This window comes from Rhinopithecus bieti, unplaced genomic scaffold (assembly GCF_001698545.2).
Source record: "Rhinopithecus bieti isolate Rb0 unplaced genomic scaffold, ASM169854v2 scaffold_4820, whole genome shotgun sequence".
Lineage (NCBI taxonomy): Eukaryota > Metazoa > Chordata > Mammalia > Primates > Cercopithecidae > Rhinopithecus > Rhinopithecus bieti.
This window is the reverse complement of record NW_016804598.1, coordinates 810,438-828,541: the sequence shown is the minus strand read 5'-3', so window position 1 is coordinate 828,541 and position 18,104 is coordinate 810,438.

Genomic DNA, 18,104 nt, shown 5'->3' with positions numbered 1-18,104 from the left:
CTCGAGCCAGCCTGGGAAGGATCCTACCTTGTGCTGCTAACCACCAAGACTGCTGTTCGTACAGCAAAAAACGGATGGACTCATCACACCTGAGTCAAGAAAGCGCCACCCCCTCAATAGTCATGGGCCATAGTCCCAGGGGAAAACCCTACCAAACTAAAGCTAAGAAAAATTTAACTCTTTTAATCTATCCTATTACTCTTTCTTCTTTCCTTATTCTATTGCTGACCATTTAGTTATTAATATAACCAAGTCAATTTCGCCTCAAACTATTGCATTTAATGCTTACCTTGTTATACCCTGTGAGGACTTGCCAAGTCAAAGACAGCTTTCTACTTCAGAAAAGTACTTCTGTCCCTCCTGACTCTCCTCAGACTAGGCATTAGTAAACTACGACCATTTAATCCAGGGAAATTTTGATAAAGACCCCCATGCCAACCAGGAGTGTTGCTCCCCGATGTAGAGTGTTCATGCCATAGTTGATCCAATGTTCTGTGGACCACTAAAGAGCAAGGATGGACTGCCCCAACTGGTTTTGTAATTTCCCAAAAATCATACATTCATTTTACTGTAGGATCATAGAAGTTAAAGACTTAAACTTTAGCAATTAAGACAGGATACCCAGATGCAAATGCCTGGTTAAAATGGATCAAATATTTCATCTGTACCTTAAACAAAAGCAGTTGTTATGCTTGTGCACATGGCAGGCCAGAGGCCCAGATTGTCCCCCTTCCACTAAGGTGGTCCTCCAGTCGACCAGGTGTAGGCTGCATGATAGCTCCTTTCCAAGATTCTACAGCCTGGAGTAATAAGTCATGCCAGGCTCTCTCTGCTATATCCCAAAGTCCCTGCAGTTCAGCCCCCAAGGGCCATCCAGCTTCTGTCTCCCAAAACTAAGTTCACTTCATGTCTCTCACAGCAGGGAGGAAACTTAGCATTCCTTGGAGACCTGAAAGGATGCAGTGAGCTTAAGAATTTTCAAGAGCTTATCAATCAGTCAGCGCTTGTTCATCCCTGAGTGGATGTGTGGTGGTATTGTGGTGGACCTTTACTGGGCACTCTGCTGAATAACTGGAGTGGCACTTGTACTTTAGTCCATTTGGCTGTCCCATTCACCCTGGCATTTCATCAACCAGAAGGAAAAAAATAATAAGACATCATAAAATGAGAGAAGCCCCTTATGGGTCTTTCGACTCTCATGTCTATTTAGATGCAATTGGAGTCCCACGAGGAATACCAGATCAATTTAAAGCTTGAAATCAAATAGCTGCAGGATTTGAGTCAATATTTTAGTAGGCGGCAGTTAACAAAAATGGAGATTAGATAAACTACATCTATTACAACCAACAGCAACGAGCTTTTCATGAGTTAAAAGAAAAGCTCACGTCGTCCCCAGCCCTGAGGCTACCTGACCTGACAAAACTCTTTACACTCTACTTCTATGTGTCAGAAAGAGAAAAAATGGAAATTGGAGTTTTAACCCAGACTGGGGCCTGACCAAGGCCAATGGCCTATCTCTCAAAACAACTAGACAGAGTTTTCAAAGGCTGGCCCCCAGGTATAAGGGCCCTAGCAGCAAAGGCCCTGTTAGCACAAGAAGCAGATAAACTAACCCTTAGGCAAAACCTGAATATAAATACCCTCGATGCTGTGGTAACTTTAATAAATACCAAAGGACATCACTGGTTAACAAATACTAGATTAACCAAGTACCAAAGCTTGCTATGTGAAAATCCCCACATAACCACTGAAGCTTGCAAAACCTTAAACCCCACCACCTTGTTCCTGGTATCAGAGAGCCCAGTTGAACATAACTGTGTAGAGGTGTTGGACTCAGTTTATTCTAGCAGGCTCAACCTCTGAGACCATCCTTAAACATCAGTAAACTGTAAGTGGTACGTGAATGGGTGCAGCTTCAACAAGCCCTGCAAAGTGACTCTGAAAAAGACGACAAACCCTGCTCCTGTCACACCCGGAAGCTGACTGGTCCATGCACAGCTGAAGCATGAGGAAACTCATCGCGGGACTCATTTTCCTTAAAATTTGGACTTGTACAGTAAGGACTTCAACTGACCTTCCTCAGACTGAGGGTTGTTTCCAATGTATACATCAAGTCACTGAGGTAGGACAAAAGGTTGCTAAGGTCCTATTATTGTACAGTTACTGTAAGTGTACTGGAACTCTAAAAAGAACTTGTTTGTATAATGTTATTCTATACAAGTTACATAGCCCAGGAAATGACCAACCTGATGTGTGTTATGACCCATCTGAGCCTCCCATGACCACAGTTTTAAAAATAAGATTAAGGATTGAGGACTCGTGGGGGCTTATAAATGATATGAGTAAAGTGTTAGCCAAAACAGAAGAAAAAAAAGGTGCCAAAACAAGTCACCTTAAAATGTGATACCAGTGCTATCATTAATAGTAATAAGTTAGGAATAAGGTATGGTCGTCTTAATTAGAAAAGAGGCTATATGGCAGAAAATAAGTACATCTGTCATAAATTAAGACTGTGTGGAAATAAATGTAANTTAAGGATTGAGGACTCGTGGGGCTTATAAATGATATGAGTAAAGTGTTAGCCAAAACAGAAGAAAAAAAAGGTGCCAAAACAAGTCACCTTAAAATGTGATACCAGTGCTATCATTAATAGTAATAAGTTAGGAATAAGGTATGGTCGTCTTAATTAGAAAAGAGGCTATATGGCAGAAAATAAGTACATCTGTCATAAATTAAGACTGTGTGGAAATAAATGTAAATACTGGTCTTGTGTCATTTAGGCTACTTGGATAAAAGAAAAAAAATGATGAAAAGGATCCAGTCCACCTTCAGAAAGGAAAAAAATGGCCCTTCCTGTACTAAGGGACAATGTAACCCCTTAGAGCTAGTAATAACTAATCCCCTTGATCCTTGCTAGATTAAAGCGGAGTGTGTGACCTTAGAAATTGACGGGGCCAGACTGGATCCTTGAGTAAATATCTTGGTTCAAGGAGAAGTTTACAAACGCTCTCTTGAGCCAGTGTTTCAAACTTTCTATGATGAACCAAATGTACCAGTACCAGAAATTCCAGAAAAAACAAGAAATTTATTTTTGCAATTAGCTGAGCATATAGCCCAGTCTCTCAATGTCACTTCATGTTATGTATGTGGAGGAACTGTAATGGGAGATCAATGGCCATGGAAAGCCCGATAATTAGTGCCTACAGACCCAATTCCTGATGAATTTCCAGTTCAAAAGAATCACCCTGATAATTTCTGGGTCTTAAAAGCCTCAATTATTGGACAATATTGCATAGCTAGAGAAGGAAAAGAATTCATTCACCCTGTAGGATGACTTAGTTGTCTGGGACAAAAACTGTATAATGGTACCACAAAAAGGTCACTTGGTGGAGTTCAAATTAAACAGAGAGGAATCCATTTAGCAAATTCCCAAAGTTGCAAACCGTGTGGACCCACCCAGAGTCCCACTGGGACTGGACAGCCCCCACTAGATTGTATTGGATATGTGGGCATCAAGCTTATGCCAAATTATCTGACCAGTGGGCAGGTAGTTGTGTTATTGGCACTATTAAACCATCTTTCTTCCTACTGCCCATAAAAAGAGGCAAACTCCTGGGCTTCCCTGTCTATGCGTCTTGTGGAAACAGAAGCATAGCTATAGGAAATTGGAAAGATGATGAATGGCCCCCTGAGAGAATCATACAATATTATGGGCCTGCTACTTGGGCACAAGATGGCTTATGGGGATACCGGACCCCCATTTACATGATCAACCAAATCATACGGTTACAAGCTGTCTTAGAAATAATTGCTAATAAAACCAGCAGAGCCTTGACTATTCTGGCCCGGCAAGAAACTCTGATGAGAAATGCTATCTATCAAAATACATTAGCTCTCGACTACTTGCTAGCAGCTGAAGGAGAGATCTGCAGGAAATTTAACCTTACTAATTGCTGCCTACACATAGATAATCAAGGGCAAGTAGTTGAAGACATAGTTAGAGATATGACAAAACTGGCACATGTGCCCGTGCAAGTGTGGCATGGATTTGATCCTGGGGCCATGTTTGGAAAATGGTTCCTAGTGCTAGCTAGGAGGATTTAAAACTCTTATAATAGGAGTTATAATAATAATAGGAATCTGCCTACTGCTCCCTTGTTTGATACCTGTACTTCTTCGAATGATAAAAAGCTTCATCGCTACCTTAGTTCACCAAAATGCCTCAGCACAAACGTACTATATAAATCACTATTGATCTGTCTTGCAAGAAGACATGGGTAGTGAAAATGAAAGTGAGAACTCCCACTAATAAAATGAGTGAGAGTCTCAAAAAGGGGGAATAAGAGAGGAGACCACCCCTCATATTGTCTTATGCCCAATTTCTGCCTCCAAAGAAAGAAAAAGTAAAAACTAAAAGGCAGAAATGAAATATCCACAGGCAGACAGCCTGGCTCTGCACCCTGGGCCTGGTAGTTAAAGATGGACCCCTGACCTAATTGGTTCTGTTATCTATAGATTACAGACATTGTATAGAAATGTACTGTGAAAATCCCTATCTTGTTTTGTTCCAATCTAATTACCAGAGCACACAGCCCCCAGTCACGTACCCCTGCTTGCTCAATCATGACCCTCTCACATGCACCCCCTTAGAGCTGTGAGCCCTTAAAAGGGACAGGAATTGGTTACTCAGGGAGCTCGGCTCTTGAGACTAAAGTCTTGCCGATGCCTCCAGCCGAACAAACCCCTTCCTTCTGTAACTCTGTGTCTGAGGAGTTCTGTCTGCCGCTTGTCCTGCTACAACATAAATGCATTTAGAAATTACTGTAGAACAAAAATAAATATTTTTAAAAATCCTTAAAATGTACAAAGAGTTTTGTGACACCTGTAGTAGACCAGCAGTCTCTAATGGAGAGGAGAAGTGTTGGAATTTAAAGAGTATGTTCCTACAGGTTTTAGGCTCACATAAAGAACTGACTTAGGACTGTTTAATGGAGGTAATCTGGAAAGCTCTCTTTGACCAGAAAAGAAAACATTTTGAGTATTCCTGTAAATTTAGCTAGTAGAAAATAATCTAGTCCATGTTTACTTGGGAGTAAAACATTGTTAAAAGCCTTGGGAGTGGTGAGGTTAAACTAGGATATAAATAAATGCTTGTTAAATAAAATGAAATTTTAAAAGGTGAAGTCAGATAGCTGTAATGAGTCTGGTGAATGGAGGAAATGGAATACTAGTCTTTGGTGTTTGGGTTGAACTAATAGGCAAGAAGCTGTGGTTGTATTTCAGGGTTGTGATCTTCGTTAGACTTACACGATTCCCAGAAGACAGATGACATTAGTTCGTAACAAGGAAGCACAAAAAAGTTAGAACTTGATGTTTTGATATATTCATTTTCTGAGATTTCCCACATTGGGAAAGATAAAATGTTATTTTCAATGTTTCTTCTCATGCTCCCCAGTGCCTCTGTTTTACTATAAGAAGCCTACATTCTGCTGGAAACTATTGAGAAGTGTAAAATATAGTTTTGGAACTTGCTTGGGAAAAATATAGGACCCAGAACAAATGAACATATAAATCATTACCATGCCTTTCTTCAGGACAACAGTAATTTTCATTCATTGTTGTTTTGCTACTGTTTTTGACCTTTAAGTGTTCAAGATCCAAATACTAACTGGCAGTGAATTCTGTCAGTTTTGGAATGAGCTTTGGAAAAAGAAATAAGCTCACATTTCTTGGGAACTTCAACGGAGAGGTGATAATTTACTGCCTTCTTTTGAGGCTTAACTATTAACCCCAGAAATCAGACGATGCTGCAGGCTGCCGTGAATGACTGGGCAGGAAAAAATAATCAAAACAGTATCAATTAAACCAGTGTAGCTGATTATGATATACGTATGACAATGAAATGGTAACCTGCTGTTGATTGAAATTTAAAAATAGAATAATATTGATTGATTTTTAAATATTGTTATATTTAGCAGAGTAATGTATGAATTCAGTCTCAAATCAAAGGCACAAACAGCTTGCATCGTATGGCCACTGTCTCCCATTCTCTCCTTTTCTATCTTGGTTCCTCACTTAGATGTCACTTCTTAAAATGTTTTTATTTTGATTTTTTGATGTTTATTCTTCTTACTCTAGATATTTTATTTACAGCTGTATTCTTTGATTAACAAATGTGGCATATTTTTGCTCCCCCCTTCATAAAATGTATGGATTTCAATGGATTCTGCCACCTCTCCTTTTCCCAGTGTTTGATATTTATGTTACTTTTAGGTCTTTTATTGATTGGTTTTTCTAACTTGACTGAATATACTTAAACTTCAGTTAGGCCTTCCATCTCCTTAGTCTTCAATATGTAAGGTGAAGATTTTAGCTTCATTATGTATTTTTTTTAAACTTTCCTCTCCATTTCCATGCCTTACCTCCTTTTAGCTCTGCTTTGGATTTTACACAGTAACTGTATTTAGTTACAACATTATTCATAGTTATATTCCACAATCACAACAAAATCTTCTGTACTATGTTAACAGGTTTACTTTAAAAGTCAAAAAAATAAAATAGCTCCAGGTTATCATTACTACATAAATACATATTTTTGTAATACTGAGCTAAGCTGTTGTATCTTAATTTCCTTCTCTAGAAGTCTGATGTAGGATCTCTTGGTTCATACTACCCCTTGCCTTTAATTAATTCTCTTATAGTCATTCACTCACTTTCAATATTGACTTATTTTTATTCACTCATAGCTTAATCACGTTCTCATCCTTTTTGTTTTAGTTGTTTTGTTTTTTTTTCATCATATTTCAGTGTCATTTGCTATGTTACATCCTGCATCTTCCTTGTCTCACACTTGCATACATGCTTTCCTCTCTCTCAAGCCTCTTTTCTTCCTGGAAAAATTCTTCCAATTTTCTCTGTCAACCTTGGACTTCCATTCGTTTCTCTCCCGGATTTGGTAATGGCTTTCCTGATATCTGAGTTTCTCTTCCTCCCTGTTTTCCTGAGTTATATCTTTTACAACTTCTTTTAAAAAGCCTATAGAAATGAAATATTCTGAAACATGCCTGTCTAAATGGTCTTCATTCTGCACATACAGTAACATCTGGTGCAATTTATTGTGTTCTGACATTTTTCCTCAGAACATCCTAGTAACCGCTCACTTGTCTTTTGCATCTATTATTACTGATATCAAGCCCAATATCAGTATAATGCTATCCTGTTGTTTTTTCATCTCTTGGTGTCACTCAGGTAGTTATAGCTATATATGGGTAATTTTTATCCATTCTTTTCACTGAAATCTTTTAATCTCAAGGCTCATTTTTTTCCAATTGTAGAAAATTATTGACCATTCTTTCTTTTGATCATTTTCTCCTTTGTATTTTTTTGCTCATGAACTTGTATTGGATGAATGATAGGCCTCTTCAATTATTCTTTTGTATATATTTTCTCTCATATTGTCTCTCATTATTCTTGTGTTCCACAATCATGGAGGTTTCTTAATTTCTATTTTATTTAGTTCTTTTTGACCCCATTATTATTAACGTATTTTAACGTATTTAATGCTTTGCCTTGAATAATTCCATTTTGTTCTATAATTATTCCAGTAGCATTTGTAGCAATTGTTTAACATTAAAATTTTCTCCACAAATTGTTCTAGATATAGTAATCATAGAGAATTAGTTTTACCTTGTTTTTTTCCAGTAATTTTATGTTATTACAATTAGCTTATATTTTTTTCTGTTTTTATTTTTAAATTCATTTTGCTTATTTTTTTCCCATTTATTTTGCTTGAGAATCCTTGGTTCACTGTATTTAGGATAGGTTACGTCTGCAGCTTGGATAGGTTTTGCCTGCTAATAGGTAAGACTGTTTTAGTAATGGGAATCTTGACCACAGTCTCCGGGGGCAAGACAGCGGTGTGGCAATGAGGCCTCACTCTCTATTTTAATTTGTGGTACAATCATCCAGAAGAAAATTAGTTCACTCCAAATAGTATGTTTACGTTCTTTATCTTGGCAGTAAAAAACCAACCGCTAACGCTTTTCTGGCAGAGAGGGACTAGAAGGGACCACCCAAGGCTCTATTTTGATTTTATTTTTCACATTGTTTCATTTTTAACAGCTTTTTTGGGTATAATTGACATACCATATATAGCACATAAAGTTAATGTACATGGTTTGGTGAGATTTTACACATGCATATACCTGTGAAGTCATCACAATCAAGATAATGAACATATTTATCACTCCCCAAATTTCCCTGCAGAAGTTCCCCATGGCTCTGCATAACCCCTCCCTCTCCTCCCTACCTACCAACCACTGATTTGTTTTCTGTCACTATAAACTAGTTGGACATGTCCAGAATTTTACATTTATGAAGTTACATATTATGTCCTCTCTCTTATCTGGCGTAATTTCACTTTGTATAATTATTATGAGAGTTCTTTGCATATTCTGGATAAGATACAAGTCCTTTACCAGACAGATGATTTGAAAAAATATTCTCCTAGTCAGTGGCTTAAGAATGTCTTTGATGATTTTTAACTAGCTATTTTTTACATTTATGATTATAAATGTAAAAATTGTTTTTGCCAACCAAAACTTTTCACCAACACTTGCTTTTGCAGTTCAGTTTTTACTCTCACCCTTGGCAATACCTGCCATTACTGAGTCCAGGGAATCGTTAATCTCAACCCAAGAGATCAGTTTCTATCTTTCATGCAACTTTTTCTAAATATGTCAGGTTGTGGTTTGTCCATAATTAAGCTACTTCAAATCTTTTCAAATTCCTGAAATTTATTTAAATGTTCTATTTATTAGCACAAGCTCCCATTTCCCCCTGCCTCAACCCTTACATTTGCTTTTATGAGAGTATTTTGTTTTATTCTACTACAACTTATATTCACTTTGCATTTTAAGTTAGTTTTAAACTCCTATACCAATAATATCTCAGAGGAATAAAAACAATACATATAAGATTACTATGATGTTTTTGTAATTGAAAATACTCATCTGTCCAAATTTTGTGTAACTCTCCTCTTCTGGCCTTGAGTAATTAATCCCCTGTGAACCATCCATAATAAGAGTTATTTTAGGATATTTCCATTTGCATATCAGCAGAGTCTAGCAAAATTAGCAGTCTTGATAAATATTTGGTGAAATGATATCATTTGTTGAAAACAGATATCTATAATAAAATTATTTCCAACCCATCTAAAACTGAAAGACAGATAGTATGTAAACAGATGGATGATTAAATGAATAAATGAATAACCCTATACACAGCATACAACAAGCATGTGTCCTTATTTAATTAATACTTTATTGTTCCTTAATTCTTTCCAACTTTTTTTATTTCTATAACAATAGCTTCACAGGAATTCAACACATATTTAAGAAAAGCTCAGATGCCAGAAACTAATCTATACCCAAGGGTACAGCAAAGGACGTGTGAATCCTTGCTGTTATGAAGTTTATACTCTAGTTACATTGAAAAGAAAATGAAACTTTAACATAGATAATGGGCGTAATTTAAAAAATTTAAAAGCAAAACGAAAATAGAGAGTGAAGGATCCTGAGTTTGTCAAACTTTACAAAGGGGCTAAGGCAAAAACTACAGAGTGGGAATGAGTTTGGTGTTTGAAAAAGTAAAATAAGGCCAGGGAAAGTGTATCACAAAGGGAATGATGAGAGGAGTTGGTGTAAGATGATGTCGGAAATAGCAGGAGCCAGGTTATGTAAAGCCTAGCAAACTTCCTAGGAATTTAGAATATAAATGGAAAGCAATTGCTGGGTATCAAGCAGCAGGTAATGTGACATGATTCACATTAAAAAATATATGATAGATAGATAAATAGATAGGTAGGTAGATAGATGATAGGTAGGTCGATAGATAGATAGATAGACCTGGTGCAGTGGTGCATGCCTGTAGTCTCAGCACTTTGGGAGGCCAAGGCAGGCGGATGGCTTGGGCTCAGGAGTTCAAAACCCTGTTTCTACAAAAAACACAAAAATTAGCCAGGCATGGTGGCTTGTGGCTGTAGTCCCGGCTACCTGGAAGGCTTAAGTGGGAGAAAGGCTTGAGTCTGGGAGGTCTAGATTACAGTGAGCTGAGATCACACCACGGCACTCCAGCCTGGGTGACAGAGTGAGACTCTGTCTTAAAAATCAACAACAACAAAAAAATCCATATAAGTATATATATATATAGTTATATATGTATATATTGTTTGTGTATGTGTGTATAGATTATGTGTGTGTGTTGGCTTTCCGATAAATTTATTTTGGAGGCAAAATACAAGCTGGGGATCCAATTAATAGGCTATTGATAGTTCAGAAGAAAAATAACTGAAAGTAAGGTGATAGAGTCGGGGATGGAGAGAAATGGGTGGGAATTAGCATCGAAATGCTCCGATGATGGGTTGAGTGTCAGGGAGAAAAAAAAGGAACAAAAGATGATTCTGAGTCTTTCAGCTGCGTAAATTGAAAAATGATTTTCTGATGTGTAGAAGAACAGAAATGGAGAGCAAGTTTTGGGACTTGGTGGTGGGAAGTGAAGAGTTCTGTTTCTCACATGTGAGTGATGAAAGCTGCAGCTCAAGAGAGAGTTGGAGCATCTTTAGTTGTTTGCTTTCAGTCTGGATGTCAAGAATAGAGGTGGTATTAAATTATTATTAACTTCTTAGTTTCATTTTTATACTACACAGATGTGGACTCACACAGAGACACAGATATAGGCACACAAACACATTAACACACAGGCACCCTCCTGGGTCTGTCACTCATAGTCACATGGCTCTAGGAGAAAAAGAAAATCAGACAACCATATTTGAAACTTTAATAGGAGTTAATTTGATTTGTTATTGCCTAATTTTAATTTAGAAAGGCATATAAAGAATTTTCTTTTCTCTGTTTCCATATGGTCTTCAGATGCCTGGGTGGTATTTTCTAAGAGTTTGGCTCATTTCATCCTACTGAAGACCATACTGTAGTTCTCTTTGTTTGTAAATTGACCCAAGCATAAAATATTTTTCTTCCTTTCTAAATAATTGTTTCTATTTCTGTATTTCTCTCCTGACTCCAAGTATTTTTCTCATGAATTTACCAAATTCTAAAATGTTGAGGCAACTTGTCACTTTTCTCTGCTAAAGTATTGGAATCCAGTTCTCATCTCTCATGCACGTTATTTTATATGGTCATTTAGAATTGCAAGTCAATATCTTTATTGATTTATTTTATTATTTTAATCTTATTTTAATGAAATTAGCCATGGAAATACATTCTTCAGAAGAGATAATAGGGGATTTGGGAAGAGTTTTCAAACAGTGAAAAATATTATCAGCATTATAAATCATAGTGATTTAAGTCAAGTGAGTTTCTAAAACACTAATATTTTAATATGCAAATTATATCATATTTAATCTTTTGTTCAGATTTTACACATATGCATAATAGATATGCGTATATATGTGAAATCCTATATGTACACAGTGCATCATCATAATTGTCATTGTTCATGAGTTATGTATCTGTAAATTTGCCTGATCACTAAAATTTATTTGCAACCCCAACATTGATATTTCTGGTGTTTTCCTAGACATTCATGGACATGAGTATGTGCAGAGCAGTGAAAAGTTTCTCTTCCATTCCAGCTAAGATGTAAGAGGGCATGGCTTGGCCTTTTTGTTTCAGCTTTCCTACTATAAACAAATGTTTTGCGGTTTATTTGGCACCTCATTTTCACATTTTGAAAATGTAATTTAAAATTACACCAAAACATAAAACTAAAGTCTCCTTAAGCGTCCCTAACTGCAAGAATTCTGTGATGTGTCTTATAGAGAAAATTTGGGTTAAATAGGCATCATTCAGGCATGAGTTATAGCGCTGTTGGCTGAGTTCAATGTTAATGATTTCACAATATATATTAAATAAGATATTTTTATGTAGAAATACACATAAAACAGGCTATATATTTATCAGTTGACCTAAATGTGTGACCAGAGGAACCTAAATCTCGATTTCTTCTAAAAGCAGTGACTCAGTGCTCTGTAAACACATGTTTTAGTTTAAAAACAAAAGCTAAAACAAAACCAATGTAGTAAAATTCATTGGATTAACAGAAATATGTTATAAAATTCTTCAAGAATATGAGAAATAACTCATGTTTGAAATAAAGACAAGCACTATTATCAAATCTGGGCATTCCAGTTCATCCTACACCGACAAAATAACGTTAGCTTATAACGTATAAGGGTAGCTCACACACCCCTTTAAAAAGTAAACATATGATGATAACCTTTTCCATTTGCTGATTAAAAATTCTCAGAAGATTTACTTGGTTTCTATACAATATTTATGCTGTCATTACTAAATCTAGAATATGAGTTGATGTTTTCTTCTCATAGGAAAATTAGATCTTTCTAATTTTTTATTTTATAAAGTATCTCTCAATATTTTGTGTGCTATTTTGGTCACTTTATTTTCAAAATAGCTTTAAACCTCCTAGTCCATGAAAATTTCTGAAAACCACAAATTTGATTGTTGACATTATAGATACATATTTTCACATAAGAAATAAAACCATTTCTGACATCCTGCATCAACTTATATTTATGTTGTTTAATGACCATAATTTTCATTACCATTTATTTAGTATACTGAATTTTCTAATTTGTTAAATAATTTTATTATTATAAATGATATTTCTATTATCAGCCCTTACATCTAGTACATTATATTTATATATTAAACATATTGAAGAGAAACTTTCTGGTAAATAATTTCTAAGACAAATTATAATTTTTTATGTTTTTTGTTTTTTATTTTTTGAGATGGTATCTTGCTCTGTCACCAGGCTGGAGTGCAGTGGCACGATTTCTGCTCACTGCAACCTCTGCCTCCCGGGTTCAAGTGATTTCCTGCCTCAGTCTCCTGAGTAGGTGGGATTACAGGCACGCACAACCACACCCAACTAATTTTTTTGTATTTTTTAGTTAGAGACAAGGTTTCATCATCTTGGCCGGTATGGTCTCGATCTCTTGACCTTTTGATGCACACGCCTCGGCCTCCCAAAGTGCTGGGATTACAGGTGTGAACCCCATGCCTGACCAGAATGCAATTTTAAATCAAGTATGGGTATGTATTTTAAAAATGAGTTAATTCACCGATATTCTAAAGGTGGTATATGTTTTAGAGTCAATCGTTATGTTAACATTTGTTTCACTCTATCTTTACTTACCCTGTGAGTTTAAACATTCAGAGTAACTTTAGATCTATATACTCTACAGACGTGATCATATTTTAGTTAAGCCTGTTTCAGTAGTATTTTTAACCCAGTTAAAATATGTTATTTAATAGAATAAAAATGCCACTAAATTTAGACTAATAAGAAGATTCAAGTAGTAATTTTGAAAAGAAAGACGTTTTCAGTATGTGAAAATTCTGTTAAGAAAATTTAACAGTGTAATAAGTGAATTTTAATGATCTTTGCAAGAATGGAAAGTTGTGCAAGACAACAGCATACGAAATCTAATTAGGTGAGTATTTCAGAAGTTGTTCAAACAAGTCCAAATTTTGTAAATCTACAGCACTAGGAAAATGATGGTAGCTGAAACTGAAGTAGAGGGAGAAAATAAAAAACAACTAATATTAGGTGATGGGTTTGCTTATAAATTAAGTTTATATAAATTAATATAAATTTTATATATATAAATAAGTTTGATGTACCAATAAAAGTATTAATCTAGAGCTATTTACCTGACATTTACAAACTATTAGATAGACAGCATGGGCTCCGTTTTAGTGATCCAGAAAATGTCCCGGATGTTTAGGTCATTTTTCTCAAAGTTACTCAGGTATTAATTACAAATTATTTCTCTGCAGAGTTCAGAGAAAAAAGATAAAAGCAACCATAAAATAACAAAAATTAAATATAAGATCTTGGAATTCAAACTGAGTGTCTTAGTATGTTTTCTGTTGCTTTAACAAAGTATCAGAGAGTGGGTAATTTATGAAGAAAAAAATTACTTCTTACAGTTTTGGAGGCTGGGAAGTCTAAGTGCACGGCTCCATCTGCTCTGCTTTTAAGGACCTTTTGTTGCATCATAACAAGGAGAAGGGCATCACGTGGTGAGAGGTAGAGCTCATAGCAAGTCAGGTTTCTCATTCTCTTATTATAAAGCCACTAGTCTCATCATGGAAGCCTCCATCTGATAACCTTATCTAACCCTAATTACTTCCCAAAGGCCCCACCTCCAAATATCATCAACACATTAATTTGGAGATTAAGTTTCTAACACATAAAATTTGGGCTGCTTATTAAAATGATAGCACCAGGTCTGTCTGATTCTAAAGGATGTGCTTTTGTCCACTCTGCACAGGACCAAACAAGGTCGAAATTAAAGACAAATTTGTATAAGTGAGAAGAAGGAGCAGAGAACTTGAATCTACTCACCCTAAATGTGACAACTGAGAAAGAGAAATCAGTGAGGCTCATAGTAAAGAGGTCCAGGAATGTGAAAAGAAATCAAAAAGGAAAAATGTAGCAGAAGCAAATGTAAGAGAGAATTGCCAGAATTAGAGGATGGCCAGTAGTATGAAATGTAGCAATTCTGAATAAAAATAAACCTATGGAAAAAATTAGGTTTGGGAATTGATTGTTATTATTAATGTTAGAGAAGGTGATTATAATAAACTGCTACAATGAAGGTAAAAACTATGAGAGGAAACAAGAGGATAGGTGGTGAGGATGTATGGTAAATAACTAGAACCCCCACGCCGTATGTACCCTTGATTCTCCAAGCAAACCACTTTCTTAAATTTTGCTTTATTAAAAGAATTTTTTTTTCTCTTACCTAACTCATTTTGTTTTCTCTTTCTCTGAGATGGAGTTTCACTCTTGTTGCCCAGGCTGGAGTGCAATGGCATGATCTCGGCTCACTGCACCCTCCACCTCCTGGGTTCAAGTGATTCTCCTGCCTCAGGCTCCTGAGTAGCTGGAATGACAGGCGTGCACCACCATACCTAGCTAATTTTTGTATTATTAGTAGAGACAGGGTTTCACCATGTTAGCCATGCTGATCTTGAACTCCTGACCTCAGGTGATCCACCCGCTTTGGCCTCCCAAAGTGCACGTGAGCCACCATGCCTCGCCTCATTTTACACATAGCCTGTACTTTCATGCATTTTGGGGGGGGATTATTTTCTTTCAATAACTAGATACCAACTAAAATTGATTTTTTTTAAATTTCCTTTTTCTTTCAGATGATTGCCACCATTCATATATTTGAAGCCCATCTTATGGTCATTGGTTATGTATAAAATAAAGAAGAAAAGGAATGTCTTCTTAGTATATTTGTGTTTAAAACTCTAGGATCAAACTCTGCCCTAGAAAATAGAATGAGGAGAAGGCATTGTAATAGCGAATGTTCTCAGGCTTTCCAAAAGAGAAATTAAAAAAAAAAAAAATTCCAAGACTGAAGAAAAGAGTGGCAGAGAGAGGGAGGGAGGGGAGAGAGAGAGAGATTGAGAGAGAGAGAGCGAGAGAGAAGATTTTTAAAAATTTAAATAAAATAGTGATTGGCTAGGGAACCATCTGAAGGCAGGTGCATGTAGTTGGTTGTGTTTTCTAACTCATGGGTATATGGGAAAAATCTGGCTTCAGAAAACTCAGCAACTGAAATAGAGATCCTGCTTGGACAGGTTTAAGATGTTAGATTGTGTTTATGACAGAATGGAAATTCTGAAGTGCATAGTGGAAAGGTTTAGAGGGAGAAGAACTTAGTGAGACTCAAAGTGCTGAAAGGACTGAGGAAGAAAGGAGAATGCTTGGAATCAGTGATCAAGGGTACAGATTTGAGAAGAAGGATGAATGAAATTCATCCCAAGATTCCAGCAGAATTAGCCTAATGGACAAAGGGTGGACGTAAGGACACTGGCTCTACATGGTCCAGATAGGTTACAAGTCTCTAGAAAATGATTAAAAAAAAAAAAAAAAAAAAAAAGGCTACATGGAAGGATTCAGAGAAGGTTCCACCTTGAGAATAAATGTCCCAGGCAGAAACTCAGGAAGTTTGTATAAGAAATGCACCCCACAGGAGGACATAGCAGAGTGGTAAGTTCCTCAATGAGCTTTGGAAAATTGCACTCGTTAACTAACTTTTGGAGCAATTTAGGCTACAAGGAGCGCAAGGATGTGGGTAAAGCAAGGGAGGCAATCACTTCCTCCTGATCTCTGAGATAATGCCAGTTTTCATGGCTTCAGAAAACTGATAATTGCTGAGCTATTGTACTACATACACCCAAGTTCTCAAAACCATAAGAAAAAGGGAATACCACTGATTATATTTCACCGCAAAGTCACTGTGAAGCCCCTAATATGTGAAATGTCTGTAACAGGTGTGTCTATTTTCTTTGATAAGGATCTGGAATTTATAGAAAACAGTGGAAATTTTTCTGATCAAATTTTATTGGGCAATTAGTAAATTTCTAAATTTTGTTTTGTATATTAGCATTTCAGGCATTCCTGCACAGAAAATACTTTGCATTTTGTTAAGATAACCTCAGACAAATAAACGTATTTTATTTTACTGAATTGAAGATAATCTAAAAGCTGTTTCTGGATTTTACTGAGATACTTAGTTTTCAAACATGCATCACAATCATAAAATTAACACCCGAAATGGATAATGCCTACATAGCGCCATACTTTTTTGTAGTGTACCTGTTGTCTTGCTCTTGCCTCTCCCCTTCAGCGTATAGACATTTTATTTTCTTCCTGAAAGAAGGGAATAATGAAGCCATATATAGATTAATCAGAGAATTAAAACGTACTCCAGGCAAATAGTTATTTACTTTGTTTGGAGGTTAGTAATCCAAATGCACATTTTAAATTATGTAAATGCTTTCTGTGATTCCACTTTGCCCTTTTGTAAAAGTAGCATTAACATTGGGCCTGGTCCAAATTTTAATTTTACAGATTTAAAGTAAGGCAATTAAATAATGCAAGAGAAAATAATCTATGGAGATTTAAATATGTCACACCAAACTAATGAGGATATGGCAAAAAGGATAAGTTTGAATCCATCTAACGTTTAGTTCTCTGATATGAGTCCAGTTCTAGCAATCAGAACTGCATTTCAGCAGCAAAAGGAATTATTGAATGTTGGTGGTTGCATTTTTGTTTTGCTTTTGTTGCTTGTTTTTGCTTTTTGTTTGTTTAATAGCCTGTCTTGTTTCGTGTTAGAGTTTGATTTTCTTATGTTGTATTACTTACCTCTCTTTGCATACCATCTGCTGGATCAGATACTCAAAGTAGTTTTCCCTCAATGGATTTTAACCCTGACAGTGATCAAAGGGAAAAAACAATTTAAAAATACATACTTATTCACTTTCATGACAAGAAATAAATGAGACTCTTGGGAATTCATCTCTAAAAAGAAATACTGGAATTATGTGGTTCCTATTATTTCTGAACAAACTTTCCCTTTTTCCCCACGGATCCTCTGAGCTCCAATAAATTCTCTTTTTCTTTAAGTTTGCTAAAGGGAGGCTCAGGCTTGCAACCAAAGAACATAACTTATGAAATAATTGGTTTCAGAAGTTGTTTACAAGTAGCAGATCCTAAAGAAATTTAATAAGAAATTTAGTATGTTTGGAATTAATATTTAGGAAAGATGAAACAGAAGGCAGGGCAATTCATTGCTCAGTTGCTGGAACTGGAACCTAGAAACCTTGTTACATATTGATGAAAGAACTAATTAAGGTATTGCTCATGACCATCTGGAACAAAGTGCTCCTAGAGGGCATGGTTCTGCAGAGCCAGGTAGTGGCTGTCATTTAAAATCAGACAGTAAGGAAGAATGGTTTATTGTGAAGACATTACATAATACAAAACATTACAAGGCAAAATATAGGGTAATTGCCTGAATTCTCACCTTAAAACAGAAATTGAAAATCCAGATAGTTTTATGACTTTGATGAAGTAATCTCCCTCTATTAGTTGAGGGACCAATATTTCCAAAAATTAATTCTAATGTGATTTTGTAGGCTACTGAATTAAAATTCAATGAAATTCTTAGGCTGACTTGGTCTTATTTGAAAGTTTAT